Source organism: Galeopterus variegatus, unplaced genomic scaffold, assembly GCF_000696425.1.
Source record: "Galeopterus variegatus unplaced genomic scaffold, G_variegatus-3.0.2 Scaffold1092, whole genome shotgun sequence".
Lineage (NCBI taxonomy): Eukaryota > Metazoa > Chordata > Mammalia > Dermoptera > Cynocephalidae > Galeopterus > Galeopterus variegatus.
The window spans coordinates 175,355-190,843 of record NW_007727203.1 but is presented as its reverse complement, the minus strand read 5'-3'; the positions used below and the strand labels follow the sequence as shown (position 1 = coordinate 190,843).

The 15,489-nt window shown below is 36.8% G+C and overlaps 1 protein-coding gene across 1 annotated transcript in view; it reads left to right on the top strand.

Moving 5' to 3' along the window:
- Positions 1-15,489, top strand: part of BMPR2 (bone morphogenetic protein receptor, type II (serine/threonine kinase)) — a 222,440-nt gene that overhangs the window by 86,649 nt on the left and 120,302 nt on the right. The window lies entirely within an intron of this gene.

The following is a 15,489-nucleotide window of genomic DNA, read 5'->3' as shown; positions in this document are numbered from 1 at the left end:
GTTTTTTTTTGGGGGGGGGGGGAGTTTTTTTTTTTTTTTTTTTTTTTTTTTTTTCAGTGAGGAAGGTACATTTATTTAATACACAGGGATAGAAAGATTAGTTTGCTTTTGGATAAAAATTAATTTATAGTCTTATTCCACATGATACATACAAATAAGTGACAGATGGAGTATAATGATTAACAGTAAAAAATAAAAAGGCAGGCAATGAGAAAATAGAGTAAGATAGAAGTGAACATTTACCAAATCTCTGGAAGGAAAAGTCTTTTCTATATTTAGTGTGATGAGAAAATAAACTGAAAAAGAAATCTTGATAGATTGGCAATATAAAAGTTGGATCTTTTGCATTTTAACAAAAAATCTCTATGTTCCATTATGTCACTTTGAAGAGAAGTTCTTTTGATTCCCTGTTCAGTGCTTTCTCCATTATACCCTGTTTTATTGAAGGAGTGAGCACCTACTCCCCCCTAATTTAATTTGTTCTAGATTTTTTGGAATGGACCATGTTATGAAAAATATAGTTGTCCATACAAATAAGTATTTTGGTAGGAATATATAAGTGAATGAACAACTGGATAAGAAAAAGCCTAGGGCTTACTTTTAAGATTAGATATCTGGGAGCACGAATATACATATATTTTGTATATCAATGTGCATATTGTGGGTATACATATTATTACAATGACATTTGACCATATAGCATGTATATTTTATTTAGGACTTCAAAGATGTTGTTAGTGGGACTCGTTTGGGGGAATAGTGGAAAGTTGGGTGTGGCTGGGTTGTGTTTTCTTATTTTATTGGACAGCATTATTAAAGTTTAATTTACATACAATAAAATTCACCCTTTTAAGTGTTCAGCTCATTAAGTTTTGGCAAATGTACACAGTTGTGTAAACACCACCACAATCAATAAGAACATTTTCTTCATCCCCACAATTTTCCCTCTTGCTTGTTTGCTGTTGCTCCTGTTCCCACCCTTCACGCCAAACAACTATTGACATGTTTTCTGTCTCTCTAGTTTTGTCTTTAGTATTTCAGATTTATGAAATTAATTTATTAATTACTATAAGTTAACTACTGTAGAATTAACTCTTCATTTAGATGTATATCTGATGCTTTTTTCGAAAGGCATTTTTTTTTTAAAGTGGCTGTTCTCTTGCATTTCCACCAGCAATGTATGAGAGTTCCAATTGTTCCACATGCTTGCCTGGGATAGTGTTTGTGTTTGTATATATAGTTATATCAAGATTTTTTCAGACTTTAGTTAGTGTGTCCTGTATGCAAAACTCTTTTGGGTAGAAATGTTTAAGGAGGTTGCCAGTGTTTTTTAGAGCACCAGAAATGTGATCATGTAACTTTGGCTCAAACAATCCACTGTTTTATTTACCCTTTTTTTCCCCTAGAACTAACTCTATATTTAGAAGTATATCTTATGCTTTTTAATCTTCTTTTTCTTGGCATCTGACCGATAAGGGTTTCTGAACCCTTGACCTTACGTTATAACACCATTCTCTAACCAAATGCTTCTTTTTTTTTTTTTTTCCCTTTTTGTCTTTTTTTGTGACCAGCAACGGATCCCAACCCTCAGTGTCGTGCCCATACCGGACTGGGACCAGCAACGGGATCGCAACCCTTGGTGTTGCGCCCGCACCTCGCTCAGCCAGTGAGCAGCTGGTCTGTACGTGGAATCCGAACCCTCGGCGGGAGCGCCACCGCGCTCCCAAGCGGCGCACTGTAGCAGTGCGCCACCGGGCCGGCCCTAACCAAATGCTTCTTAATCTTTAAAAAACAAAAATAACTTTCTTAGTGAATTAGACATTTTTTTTTTTCCTTTTTGTCTTTTTTCGTGTCCGGCAACGGATCGCAACCCTCAGTGTCGCACCCGTACCGGACCGGGACCGGCAACGGGATCACAACCCTCGGGGCTGCACCCACACCTCGCTCAGCCAGTGAGCGGGAACCAGTCTGTATGTGGGATCCGAACCCTCGGCGGGAGTGCCACCGTGCTCCCAAGCGACGCACTGTAGCAGTGCGCCACCGGGCCGGCCCAGAATTAGACATTTTTTAAAGAGTAGTAAATATGTGACACTCCGGCTATGTTGCATCACCATATGCTTTAAGGTAATATCCAGAAATTTTTTTATAGGTATTCTGCAAGATATACAAATAATTTTATTTTAATTTTATTGAATCATAATTGATTATACATATTTTTGGGATTCAATGCTGACATATGTTGATCAAATCAATATTACTAGTATGTATATTGTTACAAATTGTACTTATTCCTTATGCCCCTTATCCAATCTCTCCCTATCCCCCTGTCCCTCCCCACTCCCACCACTGATGGCCCTAGATTTCTTCTCTCCCTCTGAAAGAGTAATGGTTACTCTGTTGATTTGTTGCCTAGATGATCTGTCCAATGCTGAGAGGTGTGTTCAGGTCCCTCAATATTATCATAGAGCAGATGCTTCTCCTGTCACTCTGGAATGGGCTTTGTGGAGAGAGACATCCTCTTCTTTTCTTTATCTCTGCTGGTGACTCTCCTTTTGTCAATGCACTCCAGTGGCTGGTTGGCCATCTGCATGGTGGTTGTGACATCTAGCCACTTTTGCTGCAGCCATGGTTACTGTGGTGGGCCACCCACATGTAGGTGATGTTTTTGGCATGCTCCTTGGTGCTGGTGGTATGCCTGGTTGTGAGGGGGTTCAGTCCCTGGCTCCATGCCCCAGGCCCCCAGTGGGCCCCGAGGTGCTGGTGGTGCACCTGGGCTGGAACTAATTTTTTGTCCTTTGCTTACTTCTAAAACAGGGGAACTTCCTGTGGGAACCAGTACTTGAGCTGTGTGGTTCAGCTAAATTGCTGCTTTGCTGCTGTTTCCCTAGGGAAGGTTTTTTGTGCACCTCAGGGTTTAATGGTTGACCTTAGAGGTACTTCCGGCTCTCCAGAGACCCGGTGCATCTGGGTTGTGTAGAAACTCTGATCTGGGCCTGAGTTTTTTCATCAAACTGCACCCCATGCAATTCTGCATTCCCAACCAGTCTCCTCTGAATGGTCCTGTGCTGATTGGGGGGCAGATTGGCTGTCCTTGCTGTGTCCCAGTGTTCTCCTTGTGGGCCCTTCTCCTCCACTGTCCATGCTCCAAGCACTTCCCATGGGATGGGCTGCACACTGGTCCCTTGCAATTACTCACTGGCCTCTGAATGGCTCCTGTTTTTCAGCTGTTCTGGATCCTTACTCCTGCATGGATCCACAGGAACCCTATTAGTGGTCTTGCTGTCCTGGGGGCCACCAAGGCCCTATTCTCCCCTGCCACCTCCAAGCAACTCCATCCAAAGGGCACAGCTGCAGCTTCTGCCAGCTCCTGCTTCGTGAACTCAGCAGCTCCAGCCTTAAAGCGACTGTGGCCCAAAATGCTCTGAGCAGTTTTTACTTTCTCTCATCATGGTTTCTCCCACCTTCATGAACTCCATAGGTCTCTCCTCCTCTTCCCCTGAGCTCCAGTGACCCCAGCTTGGCTGTTGTTACATTTTTATAGTTGTAAATTGGTTGATTTGTGGGAGAGAGTGACATTGGGGACTGCCTATTCCACGATCTTGACCAGAACTCTATCTACACAAACATAATTTTATACAAAGAATTTTAAAGTTGAAAATTACTGTATTGTTGAGAGAATTCTATATCATTAAATATGCTTTTTTTGAATTGATAGTCTATAAATCATAATGATGAGCCTTTTGGGCCTTCATTTTTTATATAATATTAGTTTAATATTATAAAGAGTATATTAACAATACTACTTATAATCCCACCACATTTTAGAATATATCTTTCTAGACTTTTTTTGTGCATACACACACACATAAATTTACAAAATCGTAGTTATATTATGCTGGTGTTTAGTATGGACTTCTCCATTTTGAAATGTATTATAGTTTTTCTCCCTATGTCAAAATATCAAATCTAAACAATTTTTCATGGCTGCCTAGCATTTTGTTTTTGGATGTACTATGATTTTGATAACTTAAATGTTTATCAGTAGAGAGCTGATTGCCAGTTTTTACTATTATAAGCAATGCTCTAGAAAGTACACTCACCCATATTTGCGTATTTGTTCTTTATACCTTAGTATAAAAATTTGAAAGGGAATTTGTGATCTTAAGAGCATACACATTTAAAACTTTTATTTTATGTTCTTCTCCAGGAAGGTTATAGCAAATTATGTAGGTAAAGAATATTTCCAGGATATTCTAAATTCACTCCTTTTTCAAGAGTACTTAATAAGAACAGCTACCCTTTGCAAACAAATGGAAAAACAAAGTCATCCAAAGCCTTTTTATGAAATTCTTTTTTATTTGTTTATGAGTTTATGACTGTCTATTTACATCACTAGAATATAAGCACATTAAGGGTAGGGGCACTGTCTTATTCCCAGATTAGTGTAGATTTAGTACACTGCCTGCCACAGAACAGGCACTTAATAAATATTTGATTTGTTAATGATTGATTGTTATGCAGGCTCCAGGATATGTAAGCCTCTTAGAGGCTTGGGCCTGCCTTATCTGCTTTTCTGTGGTTTAGCTGTTGCTCTGAATTAGGGGAGAATGATATATCTTGTTGCTATTTTGGAAAACCAGACACATTTTATCAGCTTAGAATTGGGATGTGTGTTTTAATCAATTTTTGATTGCCTTTCTCTTTTGGCATCTGTGCAGCAAAGTCCTGCTTGCAAAGTTGGATCTTGGCTGGAATCTGGGAATCTGGGTTTTGGGCATGTTCCCACCATTTTCTAACTGATAAAAGTGGTTTACTATGCCTAAACTGTACAAAGAATAGGTTTATGTTGAACACCTCCTTTTCTTCTGGGAGTGTGGAACTTCGATACTGGGCTGAGGATGCCTATGTAACCAACTCCCAATAAAAACTTTGGACACTGAGTCTCTAATGAGCTTCGTTGGTTAGACAACATTTCAGGTATTGTCACAATTCAGTGCTGGAGGAATTAAGGTTCATCCTGTGTGATTGCATGGAGAGAAGACTCTTGGAAGCTTGTACCTGGTTTCTTGCAGACTTTGATTCTTGTGGCTTTTTCCTTTGCTGATTTTGGTTTGTATTATCTTGCTATAATAAATTTTAGCCTTGAGTATGACTATAGGCTGAGTTCTGTGAGTCTCAAGGACCCTCAACATAGCATCAAATTCAGGAACATCTTAAAGAGGCATCTCATGAAGATTTTAATCTTTTTCTCATTATGCTCTCTCTTTGATGCTATAGGAATGCTCAGCAGAACGACAACTGAATCTCTTTTAGTCTGGATATAGAAATATATATATTAAGGGATAATTATTTAATTTTTGAAAGAATTATTTGCTTTACAAAAGGAAACACCATAATGTTGGAAAAATAAGGGACTCCCTTACTTGATCTATTGTAGTTGAATATAGAAATTTGAGTTTACACCAAATTTTATAGTGATATTTCTGTTAGATTAAGATACTCTCTCCTTCATATATTTCATAATATAATTGCAGTGATACTCTGAAATCCCAGTTGGGTTTGTCCTGAGAAATTTGTTCTCAGAAAGGGAGACTCTTGCTTCAGTTACTCAGTTATTTGCCCCATTGCTACAAGGTTCCTGTGTTGTTTATTTTAGATAGTTCATTTTGACACTTAGGTAAACAGAAGCCAAATACACAAGCATACCCAGAATTAGTCCCTGAACTTTGTTCCAGGGTAAAGATAAAGCATTTAGACTTCTGCAGTACAGATAAATATATTACAACTACTGAAAAATGGATGTTATGTGACTCTTGGATTGTTTAAATATAGAATGACAGTGAAGATCTTTAAAAAATTCCTGCTAACAAAACCTAAGGGAAAAGTTATATTCATCCATAGAACCTGCTTTTAAGAGGATTATAGATAGGGCACAAGATAAAACACCTCTTTATAACCTGAATGAAAAATATTTAAATTCTCCTGAACTATGTTTTCCTGTTCAGCTTTACACTGTGTCCTGCCTTTTTAAAAATGGACTTAATTGAGGTATAAAGTACATGTGTTTAAATTGTACAATTAGATGAATTTTTGTAATTGTGTGTACTCATGAAACACCCCACCACAATCAGCATACAATACATTTTTGTCATCTCCCAAAGATTCCTTGTGCCCCTTTGTAGTCTGTTTTCCCCCCTGCCCCTAGCACCAGGCAACCACTGATCTGCTTTAGATTACCATTTATTTTCTAGGATTTCATATGAACGGAATCATATCATATGCACTCGTGTGTGACATCTTTCACTCAGCACAATGATCTTGAGACTCATCCATTATTGTTGCATGTATCAGTAATCTATTTCTTTTACTGCACAGTAGTATTTACTTATATGGATATATCATATTTTGTTGATCCATTCACCATTCTTTGGACAATTGGGTAGTTTACAGTTTTAGACTATTGTAAATAAAGCTGCTATTGTTTTAGTTTTTACACGGACATGTAGTGTCACTGCTGGTGTGCTCTACCTTTTTTATTTTTTTAAAAATTGTATCTTGTAGTAGTTCTTGTCAATGATAAAGATTAGGGGAAGGAAACACATCAATCATTTACTTATTCAATAAACATTTATTGAATGCCACATATAATGCCATGTACTGAAGACACAATGGTAAACAAGAACTCAACTGTTGCTCTCTTAAGAGCTTATAATTTGATAAATAAGGCTGGCACATTACAAGTAATAAGAAGTATGCAGAGTGTGTAACCAAGTATAGAATGCCTTGGGAGCATATGATAGGGGATCCTGCCTCATTGGTGTGGGATGATTAGGGAAGGATTTTTTGAAGAAGAAATGTGGAAGATGGACAGGAATTAAGTAGATGAGGCATTCCAGGTAAAGGGAACAGAATGCATGAAGGCTCTGAAGTGAAAAAGAGAATGGTATTCTATGGTAGCTGTCTGGATGAAGCTGAAGGGATTTGCAGTTGCTAGATCATAAAGTTCTTGTATATTGTCCTAAGGATTTTGGAAATTTTCCTGAAGGTATTGGGAAATCACCAAAAGGTTTCAAATAAGGACGCAACTTGGTCAAATTCTGCAATTTGCAGCTCAGCTTATACAGTGGTCTGGTTTTTGACCCTTCATTTCCAGAAATCCTGCCTACCATTTTTAATTCTGTCAATTACTTCTAATTGTAAGTGTTCGTAAGGGATGCTATCAAGAAGATGAGTAGAATGTTAGAGTAAAACTGGGACCACTACTCATTTTATTTTCTTATTTACTTCTGATTAAGTAGAATTTTAATATCCAGATTCTACTGGAATATGAATGTTTTAAATTTCCATTTATGTAAGAAAAAGCTGTTTGCAGGAAATAAATTTGGGACAAACACAGGAGGCCTGGTACATGATTCTTGATTACAGTCAAATGACCTTTTGTAACCTAGTAGTTTGTTAAGTTACTGAGCACTCTTTAATAGTATACTTGGCCCTCTGTGTCCATGGGTTCTGCTTCTATGGATTCAACCAACCATGGATCGAAAGTATTGGGGGAAAAAAATAACAATACAACAACAAAAAATAATGCAAATTAAAAAAAACAATACAGCCTAACAACTATTTACATAGCATTTACATTGTATTATGTATTATAAATAATCTAGAGATGATTTAAAGTATATGGGAGTATGTGTGTAGGTTATATGTAAATATGCCGTTTTATATAAGGGACTTGAGCATTCACGGACTATGATATCTTTAGCAAGTTCTGGAACCAATCACTGATGTATACTGTGGGATAACTGTACTTGCCCTGAAGCTATAAAAGGAAGTCTTTTTGGAGGAGCAGGGCTTATCAGAATAGTTTACAGTTGTGCTTTAATGCATGATACCAAAAAATGATGATAGTTTCAGACTATTTTTGTTTACATGTAGTGCCTGCTATATTTGTATAAACTATAAGAGTTGCACTGTCTGATGTTACTAGACATGTGTAACTGTATTAGTCAGCTCAGGATGCCATAACAAAATACAATAAAGTGGGTGGCTTAAAATGACAAGAATTTTTTCTTACAGTTCTGGAAGCTGGAAATTCCAAGAAAGTTTAAGATAAAGGTGCTAGCTGTTTCAGATCCCTGGTGAGGGCTCTATTCCTGGCTTGCAGATGGAGAGAAAGAGGAAGCAAGCTCTCTGGTGTCTCTTCTTATAAGAGCACTAATCCCATCACAACGGCCCTATCTTCATGACATCTTCTAAACCTAATTACCTCCCAAAGGCCCCATCTTCAAATACCATCATATTGGGAGGTAGAGATTCAACATATGCATTTGGAGGGGGGTATCAAATTCAGTCCGTTGCAGTGACTGTTTAAATTTACATTTAAGATAATAAAAATTAAACAAAATTAAAAATTTAGTTCCTCAGTCACACTAGCCATATTTCGAGTGTTTAGTACTCAAATACATTTACAGCTACTGACTTATATATTGGACAATGCAGATTATAGGACATTTTCATCATCGCAGAAAATGATATTGGATAGTGCTAATACAGTGTTTGGAGGCCTTTCTTGATAGTTATGGATCATATCAAAGAGGTTAGTCCTGTTTTGGGTGAGAGGCTTTCCTGAGTAAAAATTAATTATAGTAAATCTCTTTAAGAAGTGTAAAGTTTCTTGTTTGGGGGGAATCCTACTGTTTGCTATATTATTATCATGGTGTGTTCTGTATAATTTTTGTTTTAAAATTAAAGTAGTATTGCTAATCACTTGTTTCATATCTCATCACAAAGGACAGTATGATTGTTTCCATGCGTATAGCACTTTTCAGAGCCCTTTCATATATCTCAGCTAGACTATTTTTTAGAGCAGTTTTAGGTTTGCAGCAAAATTGAGTGGAAGGTACTGAGATTTTCCGTATACTCATACCTCCTGCCTAACCTCCCCCACTATCAAAATCAGGTTGAGGAAGTTTACCTCTATTCCTATTTTGCTGGGAGCTTTTCATCATGAATGGGTGTTGATTTTTGTCAGTTGCCTTTTCTGTATCTAATGATGTGATCACGTCATTTTTTTCTTCTTTAACTTGTTGATGTGATGTGATCATTAATTGATTCTTATATTATATTAGTTGACTTTCTAATGTTGAACCAGCCTTTCATACCTGGGATAAATTCCTTCATACTTTTTTTAAATGCTGAACTATAGACAAGTCTTGTGATTTTTGTAGTTTTAGCAATTGTATATTCAAAACTCCTTCAAAGTATTCTACTCTTTTTTTTTTTTTTGCATTTTTTTTACTTACTTCAGTTTCTTCATTTTTAAAATGAAGAGATTGATCTATTAACAGTTAAGTTCTTTTTGATGCTCTAGATCTATAAATCATATCTAGAATATTTAAACTGTCATTGCTGAAAACCCAGCCTTATTGTGATGAATTTCAAACACACACAGAGACAGATACTGAAGACCAAGATTTAACAAGCATTACCTTTAATAATATTTGCTCTAGATTTGGTTAAAAAATAATGTGTGTGTGTTACATTAACTGAAGCTCCATTCTCTAATTTCATTACCTTTTATCCTCCCAAGAAATAAACCCTCCTCTGAAGCTGTTGTGAATCCTTCTTGATCATATATTTTTAGCACATAATGTATGCATCCAACAACCTAGAGTATTATTTTGGGTTACTTAACTTTACATAAATGATATCATACTGTATATTCTTTTTGAAAGCCATTTTTAAAAAGAGTTAATGAAGAATAAGATTAATAATTATTCCTTTTTGTTATGCTGATTGTGTAACATAAATATTACCACATTTATCCTCCCAATAATCCTTTAAATTTGGAAGTTTTATTTTTCCTTGTACAAATTAAGAAACAGAAACAAGTGGGGAAATTGGCATTCAAATCCTTAAGTTCATCCAACTCTGAAGCCCATGTACTTATTATATACTAGGCTGCTTATATTCTTTTTCTTTAACAGTGCCAGAATAACTACTTGCAAGCTCCCAGTTATTTATTCACTGTAATTTGGGGCATTCTTCAAAGGAATAAATAATAATAGTTCCTTTTTAATATCAGAAAAATTTTTAGGATCCACCTTTCAGAATCTGTTTAGTTAGAAAATATGTAATGATAAAGAAACTTTGGAAGGGTGCCTGAGTAATTGAGAATAGTGGTTTCCTGAGGTGGAAGGAGGGGAACATTGGAATAGGCAAATGGTAACAAGGGTATGAGTGAAGGTTTTCACTATATAATCTTTATATTTCTGCTTTTTAAACCATGCATTACATAGTCAAAAAAATTTTTGAGAGAAAAAAGAAACATGTAATGCTGAATTTACCAATACTTTAAAGTGGCATTTATTACTACAATGGCATCTACTTGTATTTTTAAAACAGTAGTGGCTATATCTGTGGACATATTTAGTCAGTTTATAGATGGTGCTTGATGAGCAGATGCACCTGCAGACCCTTTGCAACAACTCTGGGGTACCCACGTGGCTGAGGCCTAGCAGGTTGGGAACTGTTCTTTTAGGCCCATTTAGGGCCAAATTTATTTAAAGACTCATTTCATTCCTTAAATGTGACCTTAAATGATTTGATCAGAAGCGGTTTACTGAAAAATGAATTTGTAATTACAGTTTTATCAAAACTACAAAATAATTGAAGATAATTTTTCCAGTTAGTATTATAATGCACTGGTGGAATCATTTTACAAACTTTTGTGTTTCTTTGGACATTTTACCTTTTTTATCCTTATATTCTGTAGTAGTCCATTTCTGTTGCTTATAACAAAATACCTGGAACTGGGTAATTTGTAAAGAAACAATATTTATTGCTTGCAGTTCCAGAGGCTGGGAAGTCCAAAGTCCAGGGAACACATCTGGTGAGGTAACTCTACAGCAATGCAGGGTGTCATATGGTGGACGGCGGAGCAAAGAGAGACTAACTTTCTCATTCACTCTCTTTTTAAAGCCACCGGAACCACTCCCATTATTACAAGAATGCATCAATCTATTCATGAGGGTACAATCTTCACAATCCAATCACCTCTCTAAAGCTCCTCCTTTTCAACTATCACAATAAGATTTCCCACCCTCTTAACACTGTAACAGAAAAGACCAAGCTTCCAATACATTAAACTTTGGGTGGACACAATTCAATCCACTGCATATACTTTGCTAGAAATGTAATTTGATACTTGAAAATATTTTTTTAAACAATATGCCCCCTAAAATGTCCATCAAAACATTGCTAACAAGTAGAATATGATAATTAAAATTTAAGAAAAACTTCCCTTTAAAATTTTTAGGTCCATTTAATTTTTTATTTATTAAATGTGTTTAAAAATTCTTATTATAGAAGTAATTCATGTTCCTTATTACAGAAAAAGAATCAATGGCAGAGAAACAAAAAGAACATAAAGAACATTTGGTCCTGTTCACTGTAGAGATAATCACTGTTTATGCCTTTGTTTTTATGCTATTGTAAATAGTTTATAATAAAAAAAAAAAAAAAAAAAAAAAACTTGAAAACAATTAGAAATTGAAAAGAAAAAGAAGTAAATATCTAAATTTTTCTAAAAAGTTGATCAAATGCTTAACTGCCTGCAAAATTATTCCAAGATGAAAAGACAGGCATTCTGGGATCAGTCAAACATAGGTTTGAATCTCTACCCTGGTACTTAACAGCTGGGTAATTTGAGGTAACTTTCTTATTCCTCTCTATGACTTAGTACCCCTCTTTGTAACATTGAAATGGTAATGCCCATCTCATAGAATTTTTTGGAAGATCACCAAGATATCAATTGTAATTTCCATTTGAGTTAAATATATAACATTTTTGTGTGTCAACAAATGTTTGCTGTAATGTAAAGTGGCTAGTTGGGTTTTTTTTTTGTTTGTTTGTTTTGTTTTGAGAAGGATACACTTTTTTGTTTTATAAACCTAAGCTAGAGGATTTTAAATTACCAAGTTATGCTTTTTTTTTTTAGCAGCTGGCCATTATGGGGATCTGAACCCTTAACCTTCGTGTTATTAGCACCATGCTTTAACCTACCAAGTCACACATTTCAAAAAGCAATGTTGTACTCTCAGCTTAGTATTAACTTTTTACATTCTAAGATAATCATTGGCTAGATTTAAAAAATTTTTTTCTTTTTTTTTTTTTACTGTGCCTTGCCAATCTTTGAGTGAAAGTGGTAGACAAATCTTTGATGTTTTATGATAGCTGTTCATATTGATTCTGGTTAGAGGTGTAGGTGAGGGAAAGCGCCATCTCTTCTGACTTTAGAAATAAAGCAGTTGTACGTTTGAACAGGTGATGAGGGCAGCATCGGTTGAACATAAGCTAGAGACTTGAATTCATGGTGGTCTGATTCTCAACTTACGACGCCATCTATAGAGGTTTTTACGTTTGGGATAAATGGTTCATGACTTTGACTTCCTTTGTATTTATAGCCATTGTCTCAGAAATATGGTTGGCATCATTATCTTGGAAGTGTTGAATATGAGCCAGCTAGATTTCAGGAGCTTATTTCAGTTGAATTGAAGGGAACCCAAAATTATATCCTCTTTAATTTGATATAAATAAGTAGGTAAGTATAAAGCTCCTGACTTTGCTTTATAACTTTATAGCTTTATCAAGTTATATAATAATGGCACTAAAAAAATTACACTTGTGTTGAGACCCTTGGCTACTTTACAACTATGAAAGAAATCAAGGAAAAGCATAAATTTTTGTTTGCATCTATTCTTTCACAAGGATATACCTTTGTTTTCTTTTTAAATTAAACAAGGCATTTATTAATGATCTACCTACTTTCAAGTAAAGGTAGATCCTTATTCATTAACTTAATATTCAGTGCAAAATTCTAGCCAAAATGGATAACAGGAGTAAAATTAGAATATCTTAGTTGTGGAAAACTGAAAATATTGAGTTGATAAACTTGTTCTGACTGTGCTAACAATCAAGACAAAAAGGGAAACAGAGTAGGTTATGTAACTTCGATGTCTGGTAGTAGGTCAGAAGCATTTAACCTGCCAAGAAATGGGATGGGACAGGGAGAAAGAATTATGCCTTATGGATAGACGCCTTTTCAGATTTACATTATAAGTTTTTTGTTTGTAGTTTGAATCTTTTAAGTATGAATCTTTTGTGTTATATGTCCTTTTTTATGTAGCAATATATTCAGTTTTAATCTTTATAATAATTAATCTGTTAAAATTTGCAAATTAGGGTATAACCCAAGGAAATACCATTGTTAAATGTGGAAGGTAATTTAATAAATATAATTAAGATTGTCATTAAAGGAATTAGAATATGGGACTACATGTGATAAAAATGTGGTAGAATTATAATTAGGCTAATGTCCTAGAATTAGTTTTTATGAATAGGTTGTACTATATTTCTGGCCACTTAGTTGGTATTAGTAAATATCCTCTAGAAGACTTCCGGAAGTAGTTTTAAATGGTATAAATCAAGTCACATTTATTTTTCACTATTTATTGTCTGTTATTTGAGCTCTCCAAATAGACTATGTAAGATGGTTGAGGTCTATACCTCTGTATTACCTACTTGTGAATACCCTATTCCCTACCTAGCCCAATAGTTTGAAGGTACTTTTCATTGTAATAATATGGCAGGTCTGTGTATCCAAATTGTCTTGAGCACACAGTTGTTGGCTCTTCAAGGGGGTGTGGTAATAGCTCTTGGTCCCCCTATCCCACCCCACCTCAGGAACCTGGGGACCTTCTTGTTGAGGCTTGCTGGTCATCACTGGGCTGGTTGAGTGTGGTCGGGGGGTGTGGTTGAGGCACTTGGCCCCCCACTACCCTGCTCAGGAGAGCCTGGGGCATTTCCTGCAGCAGCTCAGTGGTCGTCACTGGAATGGTTGCACTTGTCAGGGGGTGTGGCCAAGGCCCTCGGCTCCCATCCTCAGGACTGGTTGCAGGTGTCAGTGGGCATGGCTGAGGACCCCAGCCCTCTCCCCTTCCTGGCTTGGTAGCCCAGGGTACTTCTGGTCCTTCTAGGTGTTATAGGTGTTCTTTGGTGAAATGAGACTTTAGTTATCAAACTTTGTCTCTGGTTGTGGGTACTTTGTTTTTTCTTCCAGTTCTTTGTTGGATTATTTGCTGTTTCCACCACTTAAACTCTGCACTGGAACTAATTTGTTGTCCTTTGCTTACTCCTAAAATGGGGGAAACTTCCTGTGGGGACCAGTACTTGAGCTCTGTGGTTGAGCTGAATTGCTGCTTTGCTGCTGATTCCCTAGGGAAGGCTTTTTGTGTAGCTTAGGTTTTAATGGTTGACTTTATACGTACTTCGATCTGGTGAAATCTGGTGCACCAGCCTCTGAGTGGCTACTTTTTTTCAGTTTTTGTGTTTCCTTAGTCTTATGTGGGTCCATGGGAACCCTGCTGGTAGTACTGCTGGCCTGGGGGCCACCAAGGCCCTCTTCTCCCCTGCTGCCTCCAAGCAACTTCATCTGAAAGGCACAGCTGTGGCTTTTTGCCAGCTCCTGCTCTGTGCAATCAGCAGCTCCAGCCTTAAAGCGGCCATGGCACAAAACAGTTGGAATGGTTTTTTCTTTCATCCTGGCTTCTCCCACCTTCAAGCATTTCATAGGTCTTGCCTCCTCTTCCCCTGAGCTCTAGGAGTGCCAACTTGGCTGTCGTTGCTTTTTAATAGTTGTAAATTGGTTGATTTGTGGGAGAGAGTGATGCTGAGGACCATCTATTCCACCATCTTGACGGGAAGCCTAGCCAACTCTAGTGTTAGTTTTAAAAAACAGATTTATTAAGGTATAATTTATGTCATGAAACTCACTCATCTTAAATTAACAATTCAATGATTTTGTTTTGAAAATTTACAGTTATGCATTCATTACCACAATCTAATATTAGAACATATGCATGACCCCCAAATTAAATCATGTGCCATTTGTAGTCACTCTCCCCACCTTAGTTTACCACACCTAATAATGTAACTTTCTGTAACTGACTGCAAAATATGATAAAAGTGAGTACTGTAGAATTTTCCAAAATTATTCAGCTCTCTAGACTTACTTGTTTTGAAGGTTTGATAATTTAGAGCATGGACATTTTCTTTGATGGTATTTCTTTATTTGGACACCAAAATTATTTAATAGGAGAAAGAGTGGTAAGAATAACTTCAGTAAGAGGGGATTGCTTTTGGAAAATGAGTTTTAAAATTTGCTTCGGGCCGGCCCGGTGGCGCACTGCTACAGTGCGCCGCTTGGGAGCACAGTGGCGCTCCCGCCGAGGGTTCGGATCCCACGTACAGACCGGTTCCCGCTCACTGGCTGAGTGAGGTGTGGGAGCAGCACCGAGGGTTGCGATCCCGTTGCCGGTCCCGGTCCGGTGTGGACGCGACACTGAGGGTTGCGATCCGTTGCCGGACACGAAAAAAAGACAAAAAGGAAAAATAAAAATAAAAAAATAAAAAAATAAAATTTGCTTCATG